The sequence below is a fragment of the Oncorhynchus tshawytscha genome, linkage group LG07, assembly GCF_018296145.1.
Source record: "Oncorhynchus tshawytscha isolate Ot180627B linkage group LG07, Otsh_v2.0, whole genome shotgun sequence".
Taxonomy (NCBI): Eukaryota; Metazoa; Chordata; class Actinopteri; order Salmoniformes; family Salmonidae; genus Oncorhynchus; species Oncorhynchus tshawytscha.
The window spans coordinates 17,645,732-17,664,717 of NC_056435.1; positions in this window are offsets into that span (position 1 = coordinate 17,645,732).

The following is an 18,986-nucleotide window of genomic DNA, read 5'->3' on the forward strand; positions in this document are numbered from 1 at the left end:
TGAGGTGCACCCATGACCAGCTCTGAAACCAGATTGCATAGCAGAGAAAGTATGGTGTGATTCGAAATGGTCGGTAATCTGTTTGTTGACTTGGCTTTCGAAGACCTTCGATAGGCAGGGTAGGATAGATATAGGTCTGTAGCAGTTTGGGTCAAGAGTGTCCCTCCCCCTTTGAAGAGGGGGATGACCGCAGCTGCTTTCCAATCTTTGGGAATCTCAGACGACACGAAAGAGAGGTTGAACAGGCTAGTAATAGGGGTGGCAACAATTTCGGCAGATCATTTTTGAAAGAAAGGGTCCAGATTGTCTAGCCTGGCTGATTTGTAGGGGTCCAGATTTTGCAGCTCTTTCAGAACATCAGCTGACTGGATTTGGGAGAAGGAGAAATGGGGAAGGCTTGGGCGAGTTGCTGTGGGGGGTGCAGTGCTGTTGACCGGGATAGGAGTAGCCAGGTGGAAAGCATGGCCAGCCATAGAAAAATGCTTATTGAAATTCTCAATTATAGTGGATTTATCAGTGGTGACAGTATTTCCTATCTTCAGTGCAGTGGGCAGCTGGGAGGAGGTGTTCTTATTCTCCATGGACTTTACAGTGTCCCAGAACTTTTTTGAGTTTGTGTTGCAGGAAGCAAATTTCTGCTTGAAAAAGCTAGCCTTGGCTTCCTGTGTTTAATGGTTTCTAGCTTCCCTGAACAGCTGCATATCACGGGGGCTGTTCGATGCTAATGCAGGATGTTTTTGTGTTGGTTAAGGGCAGTCAGGTCTGGGGAGAACCAAGGGCTATATCTGTTCCTGGTTCTAAATTTCTTGAATGGGGCATGCTTATTTAAGATGGTTAGGAAGGCATTTAAAAGAAATAACCAGGCATCCTCTACTGACGGGATGAGATCAATATCCTTCCAGGATACCCCGGCCAGGTCAATTAGAAAGGCCTGCTCGCTGAAGTGCTTCAGGGAGCGTTTGACAGTGATGAGTGGAGGTCGTTTGACCGCTGACCCAATGAGGCAGTGATCGCTGAGATCTTGGTTGAAGACAGCAGAGGTGTATTTAGAGGGCAAGTTGGTTAGGATGATATCTATGAGGGTGCCTGTGTTTAAGGCTTTGGGGAGGTACCTGGTAGGTTCATTGATCATTTGTGTGAGATTGAGGGCATCAAGCTTAGATTGTAGGATGGCTGGGGTGTTAAGCATGTTCCAGTTTAAGTCGCCTAGCAGCACAAACTCTGAAGATAGATGGGGGGCAATCAGTTCACATATGGTGTCCACGGCACAGCTGGGGGCAGAGGGTGGTCTATAGCAGGCGGCAACGGTGAGAGACTTGTTTTTAGAGAGGTGGATTTTTAAAACGAGAAGTTCAAATTGTTTGGGTACAGACCTGGATAGTAGGACAGAACTCTGCAGGCTATCTTTGCAGTCGATTGCAACACCGCCCCCTTTGGCAGTTCTATCTTGTCTGAAAATGTTGTAGTTTGGGATGAATATTTCAGAATTTCTTTTTCAGCTAGAACATCCGGGTTGGCAGAGTGTGCTAAAGCAGTGAATAAAACAAACTTAGGGAGGAGGCTTCTAATGTTAACTTGCATGAAACCAAGGCTATTACGGTTACAGAAGTCATCAAAAGAGAGCGCCTGGGGAATAGGAATGGAGCTAGGCACTGCAGGGCCTGGATTCACCTCTACATCGCCAGAGGAACAGAGGAGGAGTAGGATAAGGGTACAGCTAAAAGCAATAAGAATTGGTCGTCTAGAACTTTTCTAGGCCACTCCAGGACCTTGAAATGCTTCTTACGAAGCCACTCCTTTGTTGCCTGCGCGGTGTGTTTGGGATCATTGTCATGCTGAAAGACCCAGCCACGTTTCATCTTCAATGCCCTTGCTGATGGAAGGAGGTTTTCACTCAAAATCTCACGATACATGGCCCCATTCATTCTTTCCTTTAAACGGATCAGTCGTCCTGGTCCCTTTGCAGAAAAACAGCCCCAAAGCATGATGTTTCCACCCCCATGCTTCACAGTAGGTATGGTGTTCATTGGATGCAACTCAGCATTCTTTGTCCTCCAAACACGACGAGTTGAGTTTTTACCAAAAAGTTCTATTTTGGTTTCATCTGACCATATGACATTCTCCCAATCTTCTTCTGGATCATCCAAATGCTCTCTAGCAAACTTCAGACGGGACTGGACATGTACTGGCTTAAGCAGGGGGACACGTCTGGCACTGCAGGATTTGAGTCCCTGGCAGCGTAGTGTGTTACTGATGGTAGGCTTTGAGACTTTGGTCCCAGCTCTCTGCAGGTCATTCACTTGGTCCCACCGTGTGGTTCTGGGATTTTTGCTCACCGTTCTTGTGATCATTTTGACCCCACGGGGTGAGATCTTGCATGGAGCCCCAGATCGAGGGAGATTATCAGTGGTCTTGTATGTCTTCCATTTCCTAATAATTGCTCCCACAGTTGATTTCTTCAAACCAAGCTGCTTACCTATTGCAGATTCAGTTTTCCCAGCCTGGTGCAGGTCTACAATGTTGTTTCTGGTGTCCTTTGACAGATCTTTGGTCTGTCAAAGGACACTTCAACTGTGAGAGACTACACTTCAACTGTGAGAGATGGAATCTAAAACAAAAATCCAGAAAATCACATTGTATGATTTTTAAGTAATTAATTTGCATTTTATTGCATGACATAAGTATTTGATACATCAGAAAAGCAGAACTTAATATTTGGTACAGAACCCTTTGTTTGCAATTACAGAGATCATACGTTTCCTGTAGTTCTTGGCCAGTTTTGCACACACTGCAGCAGGGATTTTAGCCCACTCCTCCATACAGACCTTCTCCAGATCCTATAGGTTTCGGGGCTGTCACTGGGCAATACAGACTTTCAGCTCCCTCCAAAGATGTTCTATTGGGTTCAAGTGGCTAGGCCACTCCAGGACCTTGAGATACTTCTTACGGAGCCACTCCTTAGTTGCCCTGGCTGTGTGTTTCGGGTCGTTGTCATGCTGGAAGACCCAGCCATGACCCATCTTCAATGCTCTTACTGAGGGAAGGAGGTTGTTGGCCAAGATCTCGCGATACATGGCCCCATCCATCCTCCCCTCAATACGGTGCAGTCGTCCTGTCCCCTTTGCAGAAAAGCATACCCAAAGAATGATGTTTCCACCTCCATGCTTCACGGTTGGGATGGTGTTCTTGGGGTTGTACACATCCTTCTTCTTCCTCCAAACACGGCGAGTGGAGTTTAGACCAAAAAGCTCTATTTTTGTCTCATCAGACCAGATTACCTTCTCCCATTCCTCCTCTGGATCAGATGGTCATTGGCAAACTTCAGACGGGCCTGGACATGCGCTGGCTTGAGCAGGGGGACCTTGCGTGCACTGCAGGATTTTAATCCTTGATGGCGTAGTGTGTTAATGATGGTTTTCTTTGAGACTGTGGTCCCAGCTCTCTTCAGGTCATTGACCAAGTCCTGCCGTGTAGTTCTGGGCTGATCCCTCACCTCCCTCATGATCATTGATGCCCAATGAGGTGAGATCTTGCATGGAGCCCCAGACCGAGGGTGATTGACCGTCATCTAATACTTATGTCATGCAATAAAATGCGAATTAATTACTTAAAAATCATACAATGTGATTTTCTGGATTTTTGTTTTAGATTCCGTCTCTCACAGTTGAAGTGTACCTATGATAAAAATTACAGACCTCTATATGCTTTGTAAGCAGGAAAACATGCAAAATCGGCAGTGTATCAAATACTCGTTCTCCCCACTGTGTATATATATATATATTTATGCTTGTAAGACTATTCTTTGACACATTTTCTCTTCCTTTGAAATTCGTATAGGACAGAACATGGACACAATGCAATTGGGATCAAGAAGAAGGTACAGATATGTTGTAGGACTCCTGCATTTGAAGTGTACATTTAACCTACATAGCAGTTAATACAAACTGACAACTATTAGCATACAAATGTGTGCAAATGATCTTTTCAGATCTTCTCAGAAATGAATCAAGTCCATTGAATGGATATAGACAAAAAGAGAATTCAAGGACTAGAAGAGGTAGAGGCGCAAGGCAGGGGTGAGGACATCATCCTGCTATTTTGACAGTCCCTGGTGGGCAATGCAGAAGAGGTATTTGCTCTTGTTCCTTCCCTTTCTCTAATGTATTTTGTAATACAATTAGCAAGTGTAGTAAGATCATTGCTTTACTTTACTAGGACTGGAGACCACAGCAGTGATTCTGCTCTTGCCCAACCTCTTCAATGAGGACCCGAGTGGCCTTTATGTCCGTGACAAGGTATGCCTCTGCCCCAATCATCTGTTTCTTCATAAACATAGTGGTGCATGGCCGAGTAGATCAGAATGTCATCGATATAAACAACCACTCCCTGCCCGCACAGGTCCCTGAGAATCTCGTCTACAAAGGAATGAAAAACGTCTGGAGCATTCTTTAACCCATACGGCATGACAAGGTACTCATAGTGGCCTGATGTGGTACTAAATGCGGTTTTCCACTCGTCTCCCTTCCGAATACGCACCAGACTATAAGCGCTCCTGAGATCCAGTTTTGTGAAGAACTGCGCTCCGTGGAATGATTCCACCGCCGTAGCGATGAGAGGTAGAGGGTAACTATACCCCACTGTGATGCTCCCTATGATTCCCCTGCGTCACCATGTCCAGTGGGACCGTGGTCTCCCTGACCATCCCTGACCCTAATGGCCGGCTATTTAGGGAGTGCACGGGGAAAGGAGAATCTATCGGCACCAGCGGAACCCCTAACTTAAGGGCGAGTCCGCGATCCATAAAGTTCCCAGCTGCGCCTGAATCGACTAGCGCCCTATGCTGGGAAGAGGGAAAAGAGTGAAGGAAAAAGGTTAAGACAAACATGTGGCCAACAGGGGGTTCTGGGTGAGTTTGATGCTGACTCACCTGGGGTGACCGAGAAGCGTTCCGCCTGCCATCTCTACTCCCAGACGGACCCCCCCAGCACCGATCAGACGTGTGTCCTCTCCGACCACAGTTGGTGCAGGGAAGGCCTCCTCCTCCGGTACCCCTCGGCGCAGCCCCTCCGCTCCCATTCCGATGGAGTTGGGTGGTGGAACGCACAGGACCCTCTCTGAACGCCCGCGGGCAGCCAGCAGATTGTCCAGTCGAATGGACATGTCAATCAGCTGATCCAGTGACAGAGCGGTGTCCCGACACGCTAACTCCCGGCGGACGTCCTCTCGGAGACTACACCTGTAGTGGTCCATAAGGGCCCTGTCGTTCCACCCAGATCCTGCTGCCAAGGTCCGGAACTCCAGTGCGTAATCCTGGGCGCTCCTCCTCTCCTGCCTGAGATGAAATAGTCGTTCTCCCACCGCTCGGCCGTCTAGAGGGTGATCAAACACGGCACGGAAGCGGCGGGAAAACTCTGGGTAGTGCTCCCGCGCTGAGTCTGGGCCATTCCAGACTGCGTTCGCCCACTCCAGAGCACGACCCGTGAGGCAGGAGATGAGGACACTCACCCTCTCCGCTCCTGAGGGAGTGGGTCTGACGGTGGCCAGGTATAGCTCCAGCTGAAGCAGAAACCACTGGCAACCCGCCGCCGCTCCATCATAAGCCCTCGGTAGCGTCAGACGGAGGGTGCTGGAGTCGGGAGATGGGGAGTCCGGAGCCGGGGGTGCTGAAGGTGGAGAGAGGAGACCACTCCTCTCCCATCGGTCCATTCTCTCCATCACTTGATCCATCGCAGATCCGATCCGATGGAGGACGGTGGTGTGGTAGAGAACCCGTTCCTCCATCGATGGGAGAGGGTTGGCTGCTGCTCCTGCTGACTCCATTCAATTTGTGGTGCGGGATTCTGTAATGCTCCGGTTGTCGTTAGTGTGGAGTCAAACGCAGGAGACAGAGAGTGCAATGCTGTGCGTCTTTAATAGCACCAACGCACCACAGGGTGCTCACAATAGTAACGGCCCCAAACACAGGGAATGAAAATGTACAACGGAAAAATCACGACCAGGCACTAACACGTACCTCTACAACAGAGCCGAAGCTTACATTGAAATAATCCCGCACAACAACCAGGCGGGCCGGCTGTCTAATAAAGACAAACTAATCATACATAAACAGGTGCTACCAATAAACATACAAGGAGGGGGAGGAAAGACAATCAGTGGCAGCTAATAGGCCGGTGACGACGCCACCCGCCTGGGAAGGGAAACCACCCTCGGTCGGACTCGTGACAGTGAAGTTACCAGGGCCGGTCATAAAGATGGCCAACTTCCTAACATAACTAAGTGGATACGATATACACAGTAAAGCTGCAAAATCTGTATTTAGCATCAAGTCTACAATATTGCTAGTTTACCTATGATTCATTTTTAATGTATGTTGTTTTATTGTACATTATTATATATATATATATATATATATTTTTAAATGTCATGAAAATCACGATACAAAGTAAATGTATTATTTTTTTATGGTCTGACATGTCTGCAGAAGTGTTGCAATTTGGTAATGTGTTTTGTTTGGTAAATTGTTTTGTAAATATTAATTTACATTTGTGGTGCCACTAAATAATCAATTAAATATTTAAATCAATATTGTCAATATTATTATTATTATTAAAATATGTTTTTATAATGGAGGGAGGGTGGACAGCGAGTTAAAAAAATTAAACCCAAAAGGTTATTTGAGGAACCATGATAAGGAGTTCTTCAAAGAACTTATAGGGGTTCCCACAAAAGGTTCTTCAAATAACTTTTAGGGGTTCCCCCACAGTTTCAATTTGAAGAACCCCTAAAGGATACTCCAGGAACCTTTACTTTTTAGAGTGTATATTGATAAAAGTCACCTTGTCCGAGAGACATTTATACAGTTATACACAACCTAATTTCGGATTACTATTTTTGGGTGAAGTAGCGGCCACAACAGACAGACCTGATATCACCCATAATTCGACGTCTTTGGACGTCACATGCTGACTGGGTATGACCAAAGTTATTCTATTTAGCTACACTTTGTAGTACATTTTTACACGATAATAAATGTTTCTGATGCCACATCGCCTGTTTTCAAAGGGAGTCGTTGGTTTTTAGGGGCAGTCGCTTTGTAGCTTTTTGTCTGAAAGTATTTTTTCAGCTGCGATACCAACTCCAAATAATAATAAGGGAGCAGGTCAAGACAACGTACACATATAAAGTGAATCAATTGAGTGCTCTACGATAATGATGGCTGCTCAACGAATCATCCCCAGATGATTCGTTGAGAGCCCCGATTACAAAAGTACAAAGGTCTTTAATAGCCAAGATGCACCGCTTTCAACCTACATGACAAACAACAGATATATAGAACGGGTCACAAGGTTAAGATTTGTATGAAAGATACTTATAATTCTCAGCAGACAGTATCTGATGTAAAAACAGTACTCTTTGTGTCGAGACCAGGGTCTGGCCCTGGGGTCATCTCTCCCTGGTACCATATAGAACAGAAACATTAACTCATGCTCTGGAATGCGGTCTCTTTAGGTTTTATCACCCAAAAGACATTGTAAATCTCCTGTCAGTGTTTTCTCCCAGAGGCCCATCCTCAGTAGAACACACAGACACTATAGTTCTAAGAACCATCTATTCCATTTAATGCAATAAAAGTATGATAACATAATGTTGCAGTTTTGCTCTCAGTGTCCACTGAATGTTGACAAGTAACAACAACTGGGACATAAAAGACACCCACCATGAGACCCACTAAATCTGCCCAAGAAGAGCCAAACAAAAGAAAAAAACACAACAAGCGTAAAAAAGGGATGCAAACTAAAAAGGTAGCGCAACTAAAGGTGTTGACTCTCCACATCTATCAAGACAACTGGAGCACTGGGCCAAACACTCTTGAATAGAACCTGGACCAGCTCTGGTGAAACACCTTCCCAAGGAGATGGACAAGCCAGCACAGGTATAACACATACTGACTAACGAGGTGACCCCAATCGGTGCGCCCTACAAGCTACCGATCTCTACGGGCGAAAGTTCAACCTCAAAACATAAATGGAAAAACTAAAGACTAACACCTTCCCCCTTAAGAGAATGCTTACCACCAACATAAAACAACTTCAATTACACATTATAATCAACTACAATGCTTCACCTTCACCAATATAAACATGGTGTCTACTGGCTGTCAACAATTAAAAACCAGAAAAAAACTATTTTTTCCACACTAGCTTCTAGAACTCTCGTCTTCCAAAAACTCACTAGCTTCTAGAACTCTCTTGGAACAAGCACAAACAAAAATAATTTCCAATACGGAAAAATGTGCAGTCAAAATAAATTGTGATCCATGACAACTCACTAGCTAAGTGCAAAACACAACACTTTTTGACTGCCCATCCTTGAGAAACTCAAAAACCAAGTTGTCATTACCACAGACATGTCTGATTTCAAGAGGAAACTCCTGCAATATCCGTAGTAACTTTCCAACTCACGGCGGAGCTTCTCTCTCTTTTCAGGGTTCACTAGATAGGCATGTTGTTGGATTGGGGCCCAGTCCCCAATGTCATGCTCTAGTACATTTGGGTTGGCACATTTTTTTAATTTAACTAGGCAAGTCAGTTAAGAACAAAATCCTATTTTCAATGCCAGCTTAGGAACAGTGGGTTAACTGCCTGTTCAGGGGAAGAACAACAGATTGTGTACCTTGTCAGCTCGGGGATGTGAACTTGCAACCTTTTGAGAATTAGTCCAATGCTCTAACCACTAGGCTACCCTGCCACCCCATCTGAGAATGAACCCTGATATTCTAAAAGCATGGAAACAATGTCAATATAATTGTAGCCAAAAAAATTGTCAGTTGGTTACATTAATAATTATGATTACTAAATGTTACATGAATTGTAAATATGAAATATTTGGTTGCATAGTCTTATTTCAACGTCTTTTCAATTACATTTTGCTAGGTGGGATATCCCCAATGTCAAAACACAGTTTTAACGTGTCTAAATCAATAACCAATATGCAGAAACAGTTTGATTCAAGTGGGTCACCAATGTGGTAAGTGTAACACAACTCGTTTTTCGTAAGTCAATTTTTGTTAAATCACATAAATAGTACTCTTTCAATTCAGAGCCTGAATTTTCCGTGAAGCTAACATCCCTATCAAGTTCAAATCAATAGAAAAGGGGCAAACGTTTAGGGTTCGACATCGTGACATTATTAAAATACTCCTACTACAATGTTAAAACATTCTACATTGTGACATTAATTCATCTGTATCATGAAACAACTCCTTCATGTATTTTCTGATGTTTGATCAGGGCTATTTTATCAAGGACACACACTGATCACAGATCATTTCTCTCCTGTGTGTGTGTTATATGTTGTGTAGTCCGCTTGCTAGACGTTGCAAAACTCTTCCCATATTGAGCAATGCTATGAGATTTCTCTCATGTGTGTGTGTTTCCCTGGTGTGATATCAGGCTGGTTGACTGAGTAAAACTCTTCCCACATTGAGTACAGCTATAAGGTTTCTCTCCTGTGTGTGTCCTCTGGTGTTTAGTCAGACTGCTAGATGTAACAAAACTCTTCCCACATTGAGCACAGCTATATACGATTTTTCTCCTGTGTGTGTTCTCTGGTGTGATATCAGGCTGGTTGACTGAGTAAAACTCTTCCCACATTGAGTACAGCTATAAGCTTTCTCTCCTGTGTGTGTTCTCTTTATCTAGTCCAATTGCTAGATGAAGTAAAACTCTTCCCACATTGAGCACAGCTATAAGGTTTCTCTTCTGTGTGTGTTCTCTGGTGTATTTTAAGTTCAAATGAACATTTGAAATGTTTCCCACAGTCAGAGCAGCAGTGAGTTCTCTTCCGTGAGGGTCTATGCGGGTGTTTCTTGGGGTGTTCTGATCTGGAGATACTTTTCTCTGCCTCCTCAGCATCATGAGGTTGTTGAGGCTCCCCAGAGGATCCACGATAGTCCCGTCTCTCTCTCTGCATGAACAACAAAGTCAGACAGATGGTTAAAGGCCCACAAAATGAGCAAGAATAGTCATATTTTGTATTGTTTTCACATTAGTAGTAACTGATGATTGTAGGCTAGACATCGGTTATTAAAGTTGTTGAAATCCTAAGCAGTGTGCCAGACGACTTTTGGTCTCCAATATAGGACGCTTTCTGTGTTTGCTAAAATTGCAGTATGACGTCGATGCACACGCAATTTGGTTGTAGAAAATCCTCCCTGCTAATGAGGAAACCGATAGTTATTGATGTAGTATATCTGCCTGGACCAAAAATGGTGAGCAATGATTTGAATTTTCACAATGTATTCTGAATGTGAATGGGGGAAAACTCAGGGAAGTGACCTCCATTTCCAGGTTGCTTTTGAGAACATTTCACACTACTTCAAGCTACCGAGGTGTCTGACTACCTGTTGCTGTTGCTGCAGTTGAAAGAAGAGTTCCGTCCAATAGATTATACGTCACACCAATAGAATCGCCTTAAATTCCCAGACCGCCATCTGCTGACTGGAGTGGGTAACGCAGTTGAGTAAAAAAATGTTTTTTATTTTCAAACGCCACTAGTCCTAAAATATGAATTAGCCCCTCCTAAATAAATCAATATCAATCAATATATTTTTTTCTGTGATTAATTTTTTTCGTCAACTGTTCCATCTTATCATAAACTTCTTATCGGGTCAGAACTATCATGTTGTTCCAAACTGGGGCGGCAGTGTAGACTAGTGGTTTGAGCGTTGGACTAATAGTTGAAAGGTTGCAAGTTCAAATCCCCGAGCTGAAAAGCTTACATTCTTCCCCTGAACAAGACAATTAACCCACTGTTCCTCGACCGAAATTGAAAATAAGAATTTGTTCTTAAACAACATAAACGTTTTTCTGACATTTAAGGGAAAATAAAAAATTGAGACGTCCTCGAGGGCGTGGATGTTCTCCCCATCAAAGGCTAGCGGGATTTCACTCTCATGGTGAAATGGATTTCCGCAGATTTGCAGTGAAGAGCAGTGAAATCTGTGTCAACAAAAGTAAGAAAATATTAATACACATACAATTAACAAAGAACATAACAAATTTTCAGATGTAGTTTTATATAAGCATGCACACTTATGTTTATGAAGAAACAGATGATTGGTGCATAGGCATACCTTGTCACGGACATAAAGGCCACTCGGGTTCTCATTGAAGAGGTAGGTCAAGAGCAGAATCGCTGCTGTGGTCTCCAGTCCTAGTAAAGTAAAGCAATGATCTTACTACACTTGCTAATTTTATTACAAAATACATTAAAGAAAGGGAAGGAATAAGAGCAAATATCTCTTCTGTATTGTCCTTCAGGGACTGTCAAAATAGCAGGATGATGTCCTCACCCCTGCCTCGCCTCTCTACCTCTGCTAGTCCTTGAAATCTCGTTTTGTCTATATCCATTCAATAGACTTGATTAATTTCTGAGAAGATCTGAAAAGATAATTAAGATAATCCACGCGGACATGTAACGTTTCCAAAATGGGATAGTATTGTCCATGTAACGTTTCCAAAATGGGAAAGTATTGTCCATGTAACGTTTCCAAAATGGGATAGTATTGTACATGTAACGTTATGCCCCCTTGTGAGTTAATAGTATTGCATGCTGTAGCAGGCTATATAAAGAGGAAGACCTCCATTGACGATTCAGTTCGTTGTAACATCTCGTCAGGACAGGTCACCGTCCTGACTTAGTTAGTTAGTTACCCTTTGCTAGTTCATTATCACAAAACTGAGAACTGCTCTAGATTGGAAACTTACGTTAATGAGTAATGTTGGCTTTATGGAAACGATATACAATATATGGGAACGAATATAGCTGAGGTAAATAATCCAAACCTAGTTGAGCCTAGTTAGGACATAACGTTATCTAGCTAGATAACGGTACTGTACTGTAGCTCATACAACGCCGACGGTCAAACCCGTCTTTCTAATATTTACGGTAATTAACTATAGTAACGTCATGGAAGATATTCACAGAAAACCATCATTGTCTTCGTTATTCATTATTAGTATGTTATATTATTATATAATATATTTATATTTACTCTCAGATTCAAAACATGCTGATTAGCATCAACGATCAATTCAGCTGCTGCTGCTCCAATACAGTATGAGGTGAGACGGTGAACCGACGTTGAACCGGGCAGTCAGCTGCTAGTGATACAATACAGTATGAGGTGAGACGGTGAACTGACGTTGAACCGGACAGTCAGCTGCTGCTGTTCCAATACAGGTGAGACGTGAACTGACGTTGAATCATAATGATTAAGTTAATTCGTGAAACTGTTAAAAAATAGTATATGGCATATTAAATATAATACGCTATTGTTATCATATAAAAACATCATGGAATATTGTACATCATATTAGCATCAACATACATTCTTGTTTCATTAGATTTCACATAATAAAGATATGTAATATTTTCAAGGTCAGAAGTCAGATCCCATCACCTGCTATGTAAAAGAGACAGAAGAATGCACAATGGTCAGTGCTATCCAGGATCCTTGGGACATCCCTACCCTAAACCCTAACCTTAACCCCTTTAAAAGTCAACTTCAATGGGCAAGGGACGTCCCAAGGATGTATCTCTACCTGAAAATACATGATCTAAGTGATTGATAGTTGGTATTCAGCAGTCATAAAGCCTTTAACTACTAAAATAGTGATTTTGTCAGACAGCAGCTCTACACTTTATTGACTGACTGAGCCATTCATCCTTCCATGCCTCCTCAGCCTTCCTCTCCTCTGAAGACCCAGTGGGGGTGGAGCTCAGTCAGAGAGCTGTTGAGGGACTGGTTAGGAAGAACACTTCTACAGCCAGAGAAGTGAGATGTCACACATGTTATTTATTTTTTACCTTTATTTAATGGGGCAAGTCAGTTAAGAACAAATTCTTATTTTCAATGACAGCCAAGGAACAGTGGGTTAACTGCCTGTTCAGGGGCAGAACGGCAGATTTGTAACTTGTCAGCTCGGGGATTTGAACATGCAACCTTTCTAACCACTAGGCTACCCTTAGATGGTAAATATTTATGTCCCCTTAGCGGTTCATTATGTAAGCAAAAGGGAATATATTCCATCTATGTTTATTTACATTATTGCAAATTGTCCACTGATATTGGTGTAATTTCTCACCCCTTTTGGCTGTATGAAAGTTAATTTCCCCTCAGGCACATTCATTTGTACTTTGTTATTATGAAGGTCATTTGTGTTGAATGTCCTTTTCCCTACTCATTCACCCCATCTCTTTACATTGCTTATTTATATTCAGTGGCCTGACTGCATCCAGACTATGTCAAAGGTCCATCCTGGTAGATCTGAACCGAATACAGCTTGGAGTGATCAGATGACAGAAGTCACATTTAGGTGCCAGATGTAACTGAGGCCATTGGTACTCCATATCATTAATTTGAGTGTTTTATATAATATGACTAAATGTGTTAATTTCTGTGTTTCAGGGGCAGTCAAGAAATGGAACAGCAAGGCCACAGAACATGACATAAGCAGAGCTGTGGGAGACCACCTCAAGCCCCTGGTAGAGCCGGGGGTGTTTTTACCACTCCACCACACCTTCAGCAGGCTGGAAAGTGGGATTGAGCTGTTTGATCCATTTGTTTGTTTCAATTGTCAGAAATTGAATTCTTTGACATGGGATTGATGCTGATTGTCATACTAAGAGGGACCAGGAGTTTGATGATTGGTCAGTCATTGGGTTCATTTGTTGAAATCAAATCAAACTTTACTTATACAACACATTTCAGACATGGATGCAACACAATTTCCTTCACAGGAAAAAACTATGAAAATAAACAGAAATATTTAGTACACAACATAAGAGGATAAAAAACAAAAAAGACTAATGAACATTGTAAGGAAATGCCATTGATTACAATATTAATTGGATGCAACATCCGACCCAAAATATTAGCTTGTTTTTTAGGAGGGGTTCTGAAAGACACTATGGGGGTGTCCACTGAAAGTAACACTAGTAACTAGTAACAACAACAGGGACCTAAAAGACACCCACCATGAGACCCACTAAATCTGCCCAAGAGGCAAACAAAAGAAAAACCCACACCAAACTTAGACAGGAAGCAAAACAAAAAGGTGGTTAAAATAATTTATTACAATCAATACCATTCATACTATTACAAAATCATAATTCTCATTCATTCTTAATTAATTATATTTACAAAAACATCAAACAAAAACAAACCTCAGGGGAGCATCGTCCCTCCCCGTCATACCTAACCAATACCTAACCCTTTCCCTATCTCCCCTTCCCTAATCTATCCCCTTCCCAAACTCACTCTAACACTCCCAGCCCTAAACCCCCTTTCCACCTCTCCCGTGCCGCATGCTTCCCCCACTTCCTCTCCTCCCTCTTCATCTTCCCCCTCAAATCACCTTCCACCCTTCTCACTATCCCTTCCACCCCCCAATCTCTCCCTGTCTTGACTAAATTCTGCCTGGCTTCCCACAGTCCCTTTTTAAAGAGACTCATGAGAAGCCAGAGCAGAAACCTGTCCCTATCCGTTCCCTTTGCTCTCCCTACGCCTCTCTCTAGCCTAGCCCATGTCAAAACAAAATCACTCCTAACCACACCTAGCATCACCTGTGCCCTAGCCCAGACTAGTCCGGCAAAGGCACAGTCCCAGAAGGCATGGCGCACAGTCTCCCCCCTGCCACAAGAGGATCTTGGACAGGTGGGGGATTGCACCAAACTATACCGGTACAAGATGGCACGTACCGGCAAGCGCTTATGGAGGCCCAACCAATTCAGGTCCTTGAGCCTGTTGTCCAGGCCCCGCGCCTGCACTCCCTCCCAGACCACTGATGAGATGCCCGCTACAGGTGCAGGACTCCCTGCCTGCCTGACCTCCTCGTACAGGTGCCTGTGGTCTAAACCTACTCGGGCAACTTCAACCTCGGGGTGCGCACGCAGCCACTTGGCCGCATGGCCAAAGTGCCACGGCAGCTGTTCCGCCCGAGGACCGCGTTAGACCACACCATTACGCTTCTCGCCTTATACGAGAAGAACACCCGCAGGAGGTAACCGGACGGGTGTATCACTGACGAGCAAGCTCCGTCAACAAGAAAGAAACAAAAATGGCGTCCAGCTTGAGGGGGAAATGTGGTACCCCCCTACCTCCCTCCCCGATGGGACAGATCATGCGTGCCCTGGCGACCCACTCGCACCTGCCACTCCACATAAACTGAAACACAAGCCTCACTAGAGGCCTCCTCAGACAAGCCGGCAATGGGTAGATGTATGCCAAATACAAAAGAGACGGCAACACATCCACCTTTAGGACCAGGACTTTGCCCATAAAAGACAAATACCTAGCCTTCCACATTGCTAGCTTCCTCTGTACCACTGCGATACGCATGTTCCAGTTTAGCGTCGCTGAGCCGGAGGTCTCAAAATGAACCCCGAGAATCCTCAGGGCCCCTTCACAGAGAGATAACCCCCCAGGCACATCCGTTCTACCGCGCCATCTTCCGAAAAACTTGACGGAAGACTTTGCATGGTTCAGAACTGCTCCCGACGCTCGGGTGAAATCCCCAAAGATGGCAAGGGACCTTGTCAGGCACGAGTCCTTGCACAACAGCAAGGAAGTGTCGTCGGCGTACTGCGTCATCTTAACACGCAGCCCACCACTTCCAGGGATCAACAAGCCTTCCACCCCTGTGTCTGCCCTAATGGCAGCCCCCAGAGGCTCCATGTACAGAACGAAGAGGAGAGCCGAGAGTGGGCATCCCTGCCTGACCCCAGACGAGAGGTCAAAAACGTCACCTAAGTGACTATTTACACTAACTCGACACCCCGCTCCGACATATAAAGTACGGATCCATCCTATAAACTTCTCCCCAAATCCTAATCTACCTAACACCCTGAATAGAAAAGATCTATTCACGCGATCAAAAGCTTTCGCCTGATCTAGCGCTGCTACCATTAAAGGCAGCCCTCTATCTTCAACCCAAGCGATGGAATCCCTGATCAACTGTAGGTTCCATCTTATAGAGCGGCCCTCTACCCCGCACGTCTGATCCTCGTGGACGACGTAGGGAAGGGCTGTGCGCAACCGGTCTGCTAAAACCTTTGCAAGAATCTTGTAATCTACGCACAGCATGGTCAATGGCCGCCAGTTGCCAAGGTCAGTTGCTTCCCCTTCTTATAAAGAAGTGACAGCACACCAACAGCCATTGATCCCCCCGGGACCCCCGTCTCAAGGATGGCCTTCAAGACTTCGAGAACCACTGGTCCAAGTATACCCCAAAACTTGAGGTAAAACTCAGCCGGCAGCCCATCCATCCCAGGCACCTTCCCTTTTCCCATCCTCCTAAGAGCGCTCTCAACCTCTTCTAGTGAGATCTGGGCCTCCATCACATCTCTAATGTCCTCTGGCAACCGCCGGGACAAGTGTTCTAAAAACACGTTTCCCTGCTCTACATCTATTTCCCTTTCCTTAAATAAACCTTGGAAATGATCAGTTGTCACCCTGACCATTTCCTCTGGTTTACTTACTATACTACCATTTTCTTCCCTAACTCCATGCATTACCTTCCTACTCTGCCTGGCCCTAACCGACTTAAAGAACATAGCGGAACAAGTCTCATTATGTTCTAGAAAGCCACTATGCGCACGCTCCAGGAAAGCTCGAGCCTTCTGCTCCTGCAGCTCCCTGAGCTGCGCCTTTAGGGCTGCGAATCTCTCCCAGTCAATCGACCCGCCGAGGTTGCCTGCCTCGTACTCGAGTTCAATTAACCTTTGGATACGATCCACCTCCCTCCTTTCCTCCCTTTTTTTTCCTTCTACAATATCCTATTATAAAAGCCCTAATCCTCACCTTAACTAAATCCCACCACTCTAACACCCCTCGCACATGGACCGGAGGCCGTCAAGCCTCCGAAAGAAACAAAAAATGCGTCAACGAAAGCCTGCTCCTCCAGTATATCCCGATCTAACTTCCAGTACCCCCTACCGAAGAGGCAGACTGGCGACCCCACCTGCAGGAACACCCCGTCGTGATCCGTGAAGAAAACAGGCAACAGCCGCCCAGACAACTGACCCAAAGACCTGGATACAAAAATGTAGTCGAGCCTCCGCACAACCCCCCTGGAGTTGCGCCATGTAGGACCGACCATTGCCGGATTAGTGTGCAGGCCACCATCAACCAGACCATGGCAAGCCATTAGCCCAGAGATGGCACCTGCACTGCTATCACCGCCTACCCCTAAATCTATATTAAAGTCTCCTCCTATCACCAAGTGCCTGTTTGTAACACACAGGGGCGCCAGACAGTCCACCATCTCCCTCCTGTCTGCCGCCACCTGTGGCCCATACACCCCAATTAACCTATATCTAGCTTCTCTAAACTTAACATCTATCCCCAAAACTCTACCCTGCATTATTACAAAAGTGTTCTCTATTTTAACCTCTCTATGCCCACACAAAATCCCTACTCCTGTTGAGTGCACCCCTCCTATGCCCCAAAAAGATTCCCCCTTATCCCACTCCCTCTTAAATCTACACACATCCCCACCATCCCTCAGGTGAACCTCCTGTAAAAGACAGAAATCAAACCCCACACCCTCTAAATAACAAAAAACCGCCCTCCTTTTAACATTATTCCTTAACCCCCTAACATTTAGACTAAAAAAAGAAACAGAACTATTCATTTAATTATTAACAACAAATAAATAAAAAACTAAAACCCCCAAAAACCAAAAAAAAACAGGAGACTCACCCGATGCTCCCCTGGTCCATCTCCACCGTCCTCCATCCCAACCCATGACCCAGGCAGTGTGTTGGGTCCTCCCTCCCCACCCACCATCCCCCCCTCCCTGTTTGCCTCGGGGCTGCATGTAGGGGACCCCATCTCCTCAAACAGGAGTTGGGATCCCTCTAGCAAACAGCCCACCAACCCCTCACTGGAGTCATCCACTAAAATGCAAGGGGCTGAGGCAAACCGGGAGGACAAAATACCCCCCCCCCCCGCCACTCTCTTAGCCCCCCTCCCCCTCCACAACCCCCTCCCTCTCACTTCCTGCCAAGCTCCCCCTCTTCATCCCTTTCTTCTTTGGTGAAGGAGGTAGCGGGGAGACACAACGTCCCATCCCCGCTAACTCCTCCACCAAATCCCTCATTTCGACCTCGAGGAAGCCTGGCAGGCTGACCCCCCCCTCCTTCCCCCCCCCCATCTCCCTCCCCTCCCACCCCCTCCCCTCCCAACTCCCTCCTCCCTCCTTCTCCGTCACTGTCCCCGTTCCTTCTTCCACTCCTTCTCGTACCACTGTCCCCTTCTCCCTCTTCTCAGCTCCTCCACGTTCTTCCACCTTCTTTTTAATCTCTCCTTCTTCTTCCTTCTTTCCATCTTCTCTCCTCTTTCTTTTCGCCTCTTCCTTCTTCCCTTCTTCGTCCTTCTCCTTCCTTTCCCCTGTGCCATCCGTACAATCCGCATGCTTCCTCTCTTTCCTCCCCCATCCCCCGCTCCCCCAGCTGCAGACGCGTATGACCTGTGACGAGCCGGGCAATCACGCCACAGGTGTACTTTCGAGCCACACCCGTGGCAAGCCTTGGGCTCGTCACACTCCTTGGCCTCGTGCTCTTCCGACCCACAAAAACGACATTTCTTGGCGCTGCACGAGGCCAGGATATGGCCGTAGGCCATACAACGCCTGCAGAACGGGGGCTGACGTGCATAGTAGAGTGTTCCCCTGTCAGCCCCCAGGGAGAACATCGCTGGAGGATGGAGGTAGCCATCCACACTCTTCGGGGACTCCCTGAGTAATGCCTGGAACCCTCTCCTCCCATTCCAGAAACCCAGGGAGTCCCTGAGGTACCTTGCTGAGGAGACATTGTCCATGTACCTCCCCAGAAAGGCCCTCACCTCTTCATCTTTCACATGCGGATTGTACATGGTTACGGTGACCACCCTGAAGTTGTTCTTCGCCAGGCTGGTCACCGCA